At 47.5% G+C, this 12,153-nt stretch overlaps 1 protein-coding gene across 2 annotated transcripts in view; it reads left to right on the top strand.

Annotated features, from left to right (window-relative positions):
* CASZ1 (castor zinc finger 1) overlaps positions 1 to 12,153 on the top strand; it is a 308,728-nt gene that overhangs the window by 105,115 nt on the left and 191,460 nt on the right. The gene's annotated exons all lie outside the window — the stretch shown is intronic.

The following is a 12,153-nucleotide window of genomic DNA, read 5'->3' as shown; positions in this document are numbered from 1 at the left end:
GAATCTTAACTAAAGCATCCATGATAGATGGCCACCCAGCCTCTGCTTAAAAACCAGTGAAGAAGAGTCCACCACCATCCGAGGGAGTCTACTGTCAAATGGCTCTTACCATCAGAAAGTCCTTTCTTATGTTTAATTGGAACCTCATTTCTTGTAACTTGAAGCCATTGGTTTGGGTCCTACCCTCTGGAGCAGGAGAAAACAAGCTTGTTCCATCTTCCATGTGATGGTCCTTTAGATGTTTGAAGATGGCTATCATATCTCCTCAGTCTCCTCTTTTCTCTACTAAACATACCCAGCTCCTTCAACCATTCCTCATAAGGCTTGGTTTCCAGACCCTTGATCATCTTGGGTGCCCTCCTCTGCACACATTCCAGCTTGTCAATATCCTCCTTAAATTGTGAAACCCAGAAATGGACACAGTACCCCCGGTGTGGTCTGACTAAGCAGAATAGAGCGGGACTATTACTTCCTTTGATCTGGCAACTATACTTCTGTGCATGTAACCTAGAATAGCATCAGCTTTTTTTGCTGCTGCATCACATTGTTGACTCATGCTAATTTGACTCTTTATCTTCCCCTTGATCTTCTGCTTCTCCCACATCTCCCCAATTTATTTGTTTATTCCATTAACACCTTTTACTTTCTTGTTTTTGTTTCTAAAAAGCCGGCTTCCTGTGTTCTTAAGTCATTTTAATTGGAAACATTCTACTCTGTACAACATCAGAATGTATGTGTTTATATAATGCCACAATAATACCATTTGTAAAAAATATCATGCATGCAATATTATAACGACTCTCTTAATATATTCTGGGTTGCATCCAACTTAGTCTTACTCAGGGTAGACCCATCAAAATTGATGAACCCAAGTTAGTCATGATCATTAACTCCATTGGGTCTCTACTCTGAGCAGGTCTAGCACTGGGTACTACCATAAATGAACAAATGAATGAATAAGGTGTAGCTATCTATGTCTGTGTATATAGAGACATCAGCATTCCGCGGCTTATATACATTATGCTAATTAAGCCCATTCTGTCCCATTTTTCTTTTAGGTATTAATTTTATGTATTTATTTATTAAATTTCTATTCCGACTTTTCCCTCAGAGGCTCCGGAAATGTGTTCTTTGCACGATTTCTTTTGCTCAAGGTAGAAAGGGCCAAAATGCATTGGAGCCCCACCTATAGGTGCTTCCACTCCACTCCTCCTCCCCATTCTCAAGTATTGAACAGACTGTGATGGTGGGTCATCCCTGCCTTGGCCTCTAAAGCACTTGATACTTAAAAAGGTAAAGGGACCCCTGACCATTAGGTCCAGTCGTGGCCGACTCTGGGGTTGTGGCGCTCATCGCACTTTATCGGCCGAGGGAGCTGGTGTACAGCTTCCGGGTCATGTGGCCAGCATGACTAAGCCGCTTCTGGCGAACCAGAACAGTGCATGGAAACGCCGTTTACCTTCTCGCCAGAGCGGTACCTATTTATCTACTTGCACTTTGAAGTGCTTTTGAACTGCTAGGTTGGCAGGAGCAGGGACTGAGCAACGGGAGCTCACCCCATTGTGAGGATTCGAACTGCCAACCTTCTGATCAGCAAGTCCTAGGCTCTGTGGTTTAACCCACAGCGCTACCCGTACTTGATACTTAGAGCATCTAAGAAGTGGTACATGCCATGCGTTGGGGTGGCAAGGCCTTGCCTGAGGCGAAATAAGGTAGCCTCCATGGATCAAGTGTAAGGGAAACCCTGCATAGAGCACATTGCACTACAGCCTCTCCAGACTCCACTAGCCTCTCTCCCTGTTCTGTCCCTCCCTCCTCTAGCAACAGGTAGTTAAAAATAGGGGGCGTCAACCATCCTGCTACCGCCCATTTGTGTGTTTTTCCTCACCTTGAGGCTGAGCCGAAATATTTCTTCCCTCCTTGGTGACAATTTTAAAGTTTTCTTGGGAAATTCCACATCTCTCGCATGAGTGCCAAGGCTCAGAGGTGGCGGAAGAGTTGGGTGTATGGTGGTATAATAAGATCTGCAAGATTAAAGATTACTGTGCAAGCAACTCAGCACTTCAGAAGCCTATTCAGGATTCAGGACAGACAAAAGGAAGGACTTCTTCCCGCTGTGATGGCCACTAGCTTGGATGGCTTTGAAAGAGGATTAGAGAAATTCATTGATAATAAGGCTATCAGTGGCTACTAAACCTGTGGTTCTGCCACCACAATCAGAGGCAGTATGCTCCTGAATATCAGTTGCTAGGGAGAGTGCTCAGGTGCCTGAATCCTGTTTGTGGGCTCCCGGTCATGGGCATCTTTTGGTGGCCACTGTGAGAACAGGATGCTGGACTAGATGGGTTTTGGGGCTGATCCAGCAGGCTCATATTGGATTCTTATGAGCTGTAGTGTTGTAGAGCAGGAAGCTTTGGCCAGCTGAATGTCTGCTTCAGCTGCCCGCTGCTAAAAGCACAGGAATCCTGTGGGGCGAGGGCATCCCTAGAAACCGTTCAGGAGAGGTGTTCATATCTCTTTAGCTTTCACACTTCATGCTTTCCTGTGAGGGAGGAAGCTGTAAAAGCTCATCAGACATTTGCAAAATCTGATGGCATCAGGAAGGGTCCCTGCTTTGCTTGCAGAAGGTCCTGGGGTCTCAATACCTGGCATATCCAGGTAGGGCGCGGCGGAAAGATCCTCACCTGAAATTTTGGACAACTGCTGCCACTCAGTATAGACGATAACTAAGCTTAGCTAGACCTATAGTCTGACTCAGTATGACATCTTCCTATGCTCCTGTGTCTTAAGGGAGGCCGTTGGTAGAGCATCTGCTTTGCTTGCAGAAGGTCCGAGGTTCAATCCCAAAGCGCATCTCCATCTCGGACTGGCATTTTCCTCCTGTCTGAAACTCCAGAGAGTTGCTGCAGGTCAGTGTAGACAATATTGAGGAATGTCCTTTGTTCCTATCTGTGTTCCCCCAGCCCTGTTCCTTAGGTGCCAACGTCCTTCCTGGCCCAGCTTCTCAGGTTTTTTAATAGCAGCCTGGTTCTGCAGACAGTTATCCAGCAGGTCATGCTCCCCCCCCCCTGCCCCCACTAAGCTTGGGCTGCTTTTTTCCCTTGTGTGCCTGGTTGGTGCTAAGGTTGGGAGCAGCACGGGCAGAAAAGCTTTCATATTGTCTTTGCCCTGTGGCCTTCACTTCTGCCGGCCTCCTCAGCCGACGCCAGCCGTTCTCAATGGCAGGCCGTCAAGCAGAGCGGGACATGGGGCGCGTGGAGGCCTGGAGCTTTCCTTTTGACCGCTTCCAAACTTTCCCAGCCTGGACGGGCCCTGCGGCACTTCAAAGGGGACCCCCCTCCAGCCCCGCACACAGAGCCTTCCGCTGCTCCTTATTGAGTCTTCAAGCCCTGGCAGGGCACTCCATTAAAAAGCCATTTGCCTTTTGTGCCGGCTGCGCTTTCTCTCTCTCTCTCTCTCTCTCTCTCTCTCTCTCTCCCGCTACCACTGCCATTGCTGTGGCCTCCAGCCGCCTCCTGCTCATGCAACCCTACCCACTGTTGGAAGGACGACACGGGCATAGTTTGCATCCTGGCAAAAAACCTGGTGGTCCCCATGGCAACTTAGTCAATCACTTGTTGGGAGCAAAATAGGAGGGGGGGGCAGCACTTTCATTTATGAATTGCAGCCACCCATATCACCCGCTTGGGTTCAGGATTTCCCAGGAGTCTCCTTTTAAATATATAAAAAATCTAAACCACTACCCAATTTGCTTCTTTTTGTTCCTTGTTTCTCTTTGAGCCAGATCAGGGACTGGTGCAGGGAAAGAAACGCCTCTTTTTCACCTGTACTCCCTATGTTGGCAACCAAAACTGCAGGTCACCTGCACTGACAACCCTTTAACTCTTGGCAGAAGTCCAGGGAGTAGCACCCTGGGCCTTCTTAACCTTCGCCCCTTCAAAGCAGCTGGCATGTTCCCCCTGAATTCCACCGTGTGCCACCTTGGCCCTCTGCCCACGGGGCACACATTGTATTCTCTCGGCGCTTGGCTTGGCGCTTTTACTTTTCAGTTTGTGGGGGGTTGGATTTGCCAAGCAAACTGGAACTGTGCCCGTGGGGGCGGGTAGGGAGGTGTGTATCTCAATTCCATGTCAGTGCCTGGCATGGGCGTCCAAAGGCCTCCTGGTTCTCTGACCCCTCCCTCTTGCCGGGCAAGGTGCCCAGGGGGTGTTCAACTTCCTTCATGCTGCTTGGCTCAGTGCCTGTGGGTTATCTGAAGCCGGTGGTGCAGGGTGCAATGTACAGCCTCTCTCTCTCTCTGCCGTGGCAGCAACACCTAGTTGTTGTCCCTGGCAACCTTGTTCAATACCTGGTTGGCAGCCGCCCTGGGGAGATGAGGCCATGATTTGTGCTAGGTTTAGGAAATGAGAAAGCTGCCCTGCACAAAGCCAGGTCAATGTTCCACATTCCTCAGTATTGTCTACACTGACTGGCAGCAGCTCTCCAGGGTTTCAGGCAGGGAACGTTCCCAGCCCAAACTGAAGATGGAAAGGAGGGAACCTGGGACCTTCTGCATGCAGAGCAGGTGCTCTTCCACCGATCTACAGTCTTCCTTTCAATCTGCTTGGCAAGGTGTATCCTCCCCTTTTGAAACTGCAAGAGGCAGGCCTTGTCTTCTGGAAAAAACCTCCCTGCATGCTTCAAGGCTGTGTGGGGATCTACTTCTGGCTCTCTCCCCTACCATCTCCCAGGTCAGCTACAGTCTTCTGCATCTTGGTGGAAGGGTTAAGCATGCATTGGTGGTTATCATTCACCTTTCCGTTGTGTATCTGAAGAAGTGTGCATGCACACGAAAGCTCATACCAAGAACTAACTTAGTTGGTCTTTAAGGTGCTACTGGAAGGAATTTTTTTTTGTTTTGACTATGGCAGACCAACACGGCTACCTATCTGTAACTTTCCGTTGTGGTTATAGTTCTGTCATATCCAGTGGTCTTCCTCATTCTTACCTCCATTTCACAGTGCTCTTCTGGGCTATGTGATTGGTACACTCATTTTATGACTGGGAACTGAGGCTGAGAGGTGGTGACTTGCCTTGGGTTTAAATATTGATCCATAGCCACCTCATGCATGACTTTTCCCCATGCTGGCAAAGCTGTAGGACAATAATTTCATGTACATCATCTTAATTGCCTGTAAAGCAAACCCCATGTACTTCACTCTCTTCACTGCATGCGTGTTCTTTCACAAGAGGAATAGAGCAAGCTGCCTTATACTGAGGCAGACCGTTTTTCCATCTACCGTATTTTTCACCCTATAGGACGCACTTTTTCCCCTCCAAAAATGAAGGGGAAATGTGTGTGCGTCCTATGGGGCAAATGCAGGCTTTCGCTGAAGCCTGGAGAGCGAGGGGGTGCAGTGCGCACCGACCCCTCTCGCTCTCCAGGCTTCAGGAAGCTATCTGCTAGCCGTGGGAGACGCAGCTCTCCCACGGCTAGCGGAGAGCTTGCCGGCACCCAGAAGCTTGGGGCGCACTGAGCTCAGCACGCCCCAAGCTTCGGGCTTCGTGCAGCTCTACGCTAGCCGTGGGAGAGCTGCGCGACTTCGCGCAGCTCTCCCATGACTTGCGGATAGCAGTCTGTTCTGGGGGCTGGGGTTGGGGGAAGCTCGGGCTTCCCCCGCCCCAGCCCCGCACCTGGGGGGGAAATAATTTTTTTTTCTTTATTTCCCCCCAAAAAAACTAGGTGCGTCCTATGGGCCGGTGCATCCTATGGGGCGATAAATACGGTAGATCAATATTGTCAACACTGCCTAACAGCAGCTTCTGGGATGTCAGTGAGGGGATATTCCCAGCCCTACCTGAAGATACCAAGGGTTGAGCATTGGGCCTTCCACACACACATAATGTGCTCTGCTACTGAACCATGTTCCTTCCCCTGATCAGCAGTTGGCAGAGAGTTTCTTGTGTTTGTGTACATGGTAGTAATTTACGTAGGTATATGGTAAAGCATTTAATGAAAGTTTTAAATATCTAACCCTGTGATAAACAGTTAGCAAATTAAACATAAAAAGCTTTATGCTGGTTGGAAGTTTTAACACTCTGAAAGGCGAACAACGTTTGTATGCCCTCAGATGCTACCAATGAAGGCCAGTTGTTACTAAGGGGGGGGGGGGTGAACCTCTTTCAAAGGAGATTGTATTTTGTTTGCATTCTTTGTTTGTTACCATGCATATTTGCTCAGTAGCAAACCCTGCTATGTTCAGTGGATCTTAAGGTAAAGGTAAAGGGACCCCTGACCATTAGGTCCAGCCATGGCTGACTCTGGGGTTGCGGCGCTCATCTGGCATTATTGGCCGAGGGAGCCGGTGTACAGCTTCCGGGTCATGTGGCCAGCATGACTAAGCCGCTTCTGGCAAACCAGAGCAGCACACGGAAACGCCCTTTACCTTCCCGCTGGAAAGTATTTATCTACTTGCACTTTGACGTGCTTTCAAACTGCTAGGTTGGCAGGAGCTGGGACCGAGCAACGGGAGCTCACCCCGTCGTGAGGATTCGAACCGCCGACCTTCTGATCGGCAAGTCCTAGGCTCTGTGGTTTAACCCACAGCGCCATTATCTTTGAACAGAATAATGTTGTGATGGGTTTAGTGATCTGTTGGATGATCTTCTTTCTCTCCTGACCATTTGCATCCAACTAAGTTATACTCTTTGAAAATAACCTAAAACAGTCACGGTCATTAATTTCAAGGGGTCTTCTCTGAGGAGGATTAACATTGGATACATTACTATATTTTTAAATGGTCCCTCCAGACGTCCATGGTTCCCCACAACATAAGAGCCTTCTGGATCAGGCCAATGGCCCTTTTAACCCAACATCCTGTTCTCCTAGTGGCCAGCCAAATGCCTCAATAGGAAGCCTGCAGGCAGGACCTGAGCACAAGAGCAGCTTTCCCCAGTTTTGATTTCCAGCTACTGGTATTCAGAAAGAGTTCCATAGTTTATGCAGTGTGTGAAAAGGCCCTTCCTTTTGCCTGGCCCGAATCCTCCAGCATTCACTTTCATTGGATCCCATCAGTGAGTTACACACCCTCCCTGTAAATGTGCGCAGCGAAATATTGCATATGACATATGCTTCATCGGGGGAGAGGGGGTTCTTGACTCCATTCCCAATACTCTATATACCCAGTTTATCCTGCTGTTCCACTTCTGTACTTGGAAGCAACGCCCAGCCAAGTGTTCCCCTGTTCCTGCTGTGGATTATCTACCAACAGGTCTTTCTCAGGTGGTGCTTATTGCATCTTTGCCCGTGTGCCTCTCCATCTTTCCTTCAGGCAACTGAGAGGGAAAGCTCTCGGAGGGCGAGAATGTTAAGAATGCACTCATGTACGGAGCTGGCACTGCACCCATCCACCTTCTGTTTGCTGTGCCAATGCTTAACAAAGTTGTTGGCAAGGGTCCCTGTGCCTCCCGCCACCCCCTTCCTCCCCCTTGTTTACCATGGGTTGCCAGCATGCATGTCCAGAGGGGCACAGAAGGAATGCTGCCCAGAAAGAGAGACAAGGAATTTATGGGCGTGTTGAGAGCTTAAATGAACGCCACAGTTGAGTTCGGGAGGATATAGAATGGGTGGGGAGATGGCAAGAGTTGTGGGTCTTCTGAAGTCATTGATCTGCAAGGAGTGTGTGTGTGTGTGTGTGTGTGTGTGTGTGTGTGTGTTGTTGTTGTTGTTGTTGCATGTTGTTGTTGCATGCATGCTAAGAGACTTTTGGGTTTCATTTTCTATCTGCAATATGGAGAGAATAATACTGACCTGCAGTATTGGTTCATAGAATCGTAGAATTGTAGAGTTGGAAGGGACCCTATAAATGCAGGAATCTCTACTAAAGCATCTATGACAGATGGCCATACAAACTCTGCTTAAAAGCCTCCAAGAAAGGAGAGTCCACTCCCTTCCAAGGTAGTCCATTCCACGGTTGAACATCTCTCGTCATCAGAAAGTGCTTCCTGAGGTTTTGTCGGAATCGCCTTTCAAGTTACAAGAAAAGAGATTACGATGAAGCATAAGGAATAACTTTCTGGTGGTGCTAGCTGTTCAGCAGTGGAAGGAACTCCCTCAGAAGTGGACTCTCCTTCCTTGGTAGAGGCAGTTCTTAACAAGACAATAATGTGTAGCACTTTGAGCGTGCTTTGAAGAGCTATTCATACATTCATTCAGTTTCTGTCCCACTTTGGGATGGTGAGTATTGTCTTCCTCCCCGCATTTTATCCTTACAACAAGACTGCGAGGTAGGCTAGGCTGAAAGATAATACATCCCAAAATAACCTAGGTGTGTATCCACCTACATCTTCCACAGAGAAGACACATTTAAATTAATGGACCTAACTTAATCATATCTATTAAGTGGCTCTACTCTGCATAAGAGGGACGCAGGTGGCGCTGTGGGTAAAACCTCAGCGCCTAGGACTTGCCGATTGTCAGGTCGGCGGTTCGAATCCCCACGGTGGGGTGCGCTCCCGTTGCTCGGTCCCAGCGCCTGCCAACCTAGCAGTTCGAAAGCACCCCCGGGTGCAAGTAGATAAATAGGGACCGCTTACTAGCGGGAAGGTAAACGGCGTTTCCGTGTGCTGCACTGGCTCGCCAGATGCAGCTTGTCACGCTGGCCACGTGACCCGGAAGTGTCTTCGGACAGCGCTGGCCCCCGGCCTCTTAAGCGAGATGGGTGCGCAACCCCAGAGTCGGACACGACTGGCCCATGCGGGCAGGGGTACCTTTACCTTTACCTTTTACTCTGCATAAGACTAACATTGAATAAGACCCCCAGATTGCTTCCTTGTTGAATAAGGGTGAACCTTGGTCTCAACAACACCTAGCCTGACACTCTGCCCACCATGCTAGAACAGCTCATAGGGTCATAGATTTGCAACAGACCCATGCAGCTCAAAATCCTGCCAGAAGTCACACACCATCCTTTCCTGGGTTCTGTCGCAAACAGCATCACAAGAAGTGCTCCCTAAAGACAGTCCTTTGAGTAACCTTCTTGATCTCTTCTAAGAGGATTCTTGCCACCTCCAGTTTTTAGAAGTACTCATAGTTAAAAATAATGTGTTGTAGAAGTTTTTACTCAGAGTAGAACCACTGAACTGAACGGACGTAAGTTCACTGCAACCTGATATATTCAGTTCATATATCTGACAAAGTGGGCTTGAGATCACAAAAACATATGCCCTATTACATTTGGTGATTTCTAAGGTGCCTAAAGACTTTTAATTGTTTTTGCTGCAAGAGAGTCACACACAGATTCACACACCCACCCCTTCTGCTTGATTAATTTGAAGGGGACTTTTTCAATTGATTAAAAGTTTTCTTTTTCAGTTGATTACTCTAACTAGTTAATCAACTCAATGTGGCTGCCCATTACAGTAGTAGTAGCAGTAGTATAATAATAATAATAATAATAATAATAATAATAATAATAATAATAATAATAATAATAATAATTTATAAATGTGGGGAAAGGGTAGATGACCTGATAGCGTATCACCTGGGAACCAGTTTGATTGCCATCCAAAACCTGGTGATCCTTCAAACCAGTATGTCTTCCTGAAATAAAAGATAGCTGAGATCATAGGAGCCAACTCCTATATTTGAGGGGGCTGCCCCCAAAAGTTAATGGGCATTATTGTTCAAATAGTATGCGTGCACCATGTCATGTGGTCAGTTATGCAGGGCGGGGCTTATCTGGGCCTCCATAATATTTTATTCAATTTGGCACCCCTGACTGAGATCCATCTCACTCAATATTCTTGTATTAGTTTACATTGCTAGAGGACTATGCAGATAATGAGGTGATAGAATGGACTTTGAGTTACAGGTGAGGAGTACTATTTCTGCAGGCTTCCCATGTTTCTTTCTTTCTTTCTTTTTTTAATTAATCCCTGCAAATAGAACACTAGTACTTCAGGACAAAAGGTTCTGGCATACAGCATTTTTCTGCTGAGTGCTGGTTTCCTATTTTTTAAGATGTTGGCCAGTGTTCAGAAAATGTTTTTATTGCCCACTCGGCCATTTGTACCACCATTCTGCTGAGCACGTTAATAGACCGGACTGCAAGTTCTCGGCAGGGAACTATGCATTTAAAGAAGTACCCTGCCACTTTAAACAGATTCCCCCAAAGAATCCTGGGAACGGTAGTTTGTCAGTGGTGCTGAGAGTTGTGAGGAGACCCCTATGCCTCGCCCCCACCCCGACAGCTACTAAAGGCTCTACCGCTCTTTTACCTGCACCAAATCATCAGGACTGTCTCTGGCAAACGAGCTTATAAGCAGGGATTGTTGGGCACCATGTGAGCACTTTGGGGAGGGAGAGGAAATGCACTCAGTAGGTGCTCAAAGGCACTCTTGTTACTTTGTGCAGTGGAAGGCTGAACCGTGGGGTGCAAAATGTTGAGCTTCGCTTCAGAGTAAGCCTTGTTTCTGATAAGAACCCCAGCCTGTGTAATTCACACTTTTCCAGCTCCCTGGCTTCTAGGCATCGCTGCAACAGTTTGCCTCCTGCCCTTCATGCCTCTCTTTATTTACCCTTTAATTTTCCTTGCCCAGGCCAGCCCAACAAATATATATATATATATCCCAGTAACACAGTAGCCAGATGAACTCCATCTCAAAGGTTAATATGAAAATCTGGATTGGATTAGTTAAAAATTACTTACAACACCATTAAAATTCTGAGCTCTTTTATTTTATTTTATTTGAGGTGGTTGTTGTGGCTGTGCATTAATTTAAAATGTCAGGGTTTGGGGTTTTTGTTTGGTTTGGGTTCTAAGTGTGTGTGTGTGTGTGTGTGTGTGTGTGTGTGTGTGTGTGTGTTTTCTCTTTTCTTTTCCTTGAGAAATCCAATAAGAACTTTAGCCAGCGGAGCGATCTGCAAAACTGTCTGGCACAGAGGAAAGTGTGTCTTTTCAATTGGTGAGGGGAAAAAATATGGGCCTTAACTGGAACCATATGGCAGCGCACTTGAGAGAAATCTGCTGAAAAGGAGAGGAGGGGAGAGGGAGGGAGGAAGGGGGGACTGTGTGCCAGGCAGAGGCAACAGGCAAGCTTGCTCCGCGTAGTTTGGGAAAGAAGGAAGGAAAGATACTGGTTTAGAGCAGGACAGGTACATGTCCCGAGCGTGTGGGAAGGAGGCTGTAGTGACTGAGAGGCAGAGCCAACATATTCTGGTTTCCTTCCCATCTTTCTCCTTCCTTGCAAAAAACTACAACAGACACTTGTGCAATTCTCAAGACAAAAGCACTGGGCAGGAGTCAGCATCTGCTCCCTAGATGTACCTATGTTGTTTTTTCCCAGTTCTGCTTGTATCCACAAAGGGGGACAGAACTCCGGGTAGCCTCTGGGTGGTAATAAATCTGTGACTATGACTCTGGGGATGGGGTGGCATGAGTGGGACACCTATACCCAGGACTGCTAGGCGACAGCTTTGGATTCTGGGGTGGAAAACAAAAATAATGGTAGTGCTGTGCCCCACCTTGCCCTAGTGATGAGCCTCCCTTGGAAGGAAGGGGTTGGACACATTTCTCCCAGTTTCTCGCTTTTCCAATCTTCAGTTTAGTTTACCCCACTTCTGCATCAGTTTGCATTTAAAAAAGAAGTCCACAAGAAAATCCGTTACGCTCTTTTGGGCGAGCTTCTCTTGATTTACACATTTTCTGTGCACACTTTACCTAATGCAACACATTTTTTTTATGTGCACCCCCTTGTTTTACGCATTTTTGTGCATGTTTATTGGGTCAGAGAGCGCCATTGAGGAATGCAGATAATTTTGAGGGGTATCTGGGTTTCGATTTGTGTAGCAGCTTGGGAAATGGGTTTTCCCCCCTACTTGCAACCAGATGCAGGCTAGAGAGGAGAAGGTAGCATGGCAGCTGCCCTTACCTGTGTGAGCCACATTTTCATACTGCCATCCTCTTGCCTCTTAACAGGTTCTGCAAGGAGCACAACAAAATAGAGACAACAGAAGTTGAGTACACACGCACACCCCTATATACATAAAAATGTAAGGCTGTTGTCACGCTCTGAAGTTGGCTGAAATAGAGGTGCCTTGGTTTTGTATGGGTGATTGCTCCCTGGTGGTTTACCGCTGGCTTCCTGTGGGATAAGCCTCTAGTAAGGCTCAGT

This window comes from Podarcis muralis, chromosome 7 (genome assembly GCF_964188315.1).
Source record: "Podarcis muralis chromosome 7, rPodMur119.hap1.1, whole genome shotgun sequence".
Taxonomy (NCBI): Eukaryota; Metazoa; Chordata; class Lepidosauria; order Squamata; family Lacertidae; genus Podarcis; species Podarcis muralis.
The sequence above is the reverse complement of the archived record's forward strand: the minus strand, read 5'-3'. Positions and strand labels throughout refer to the sequence as shown.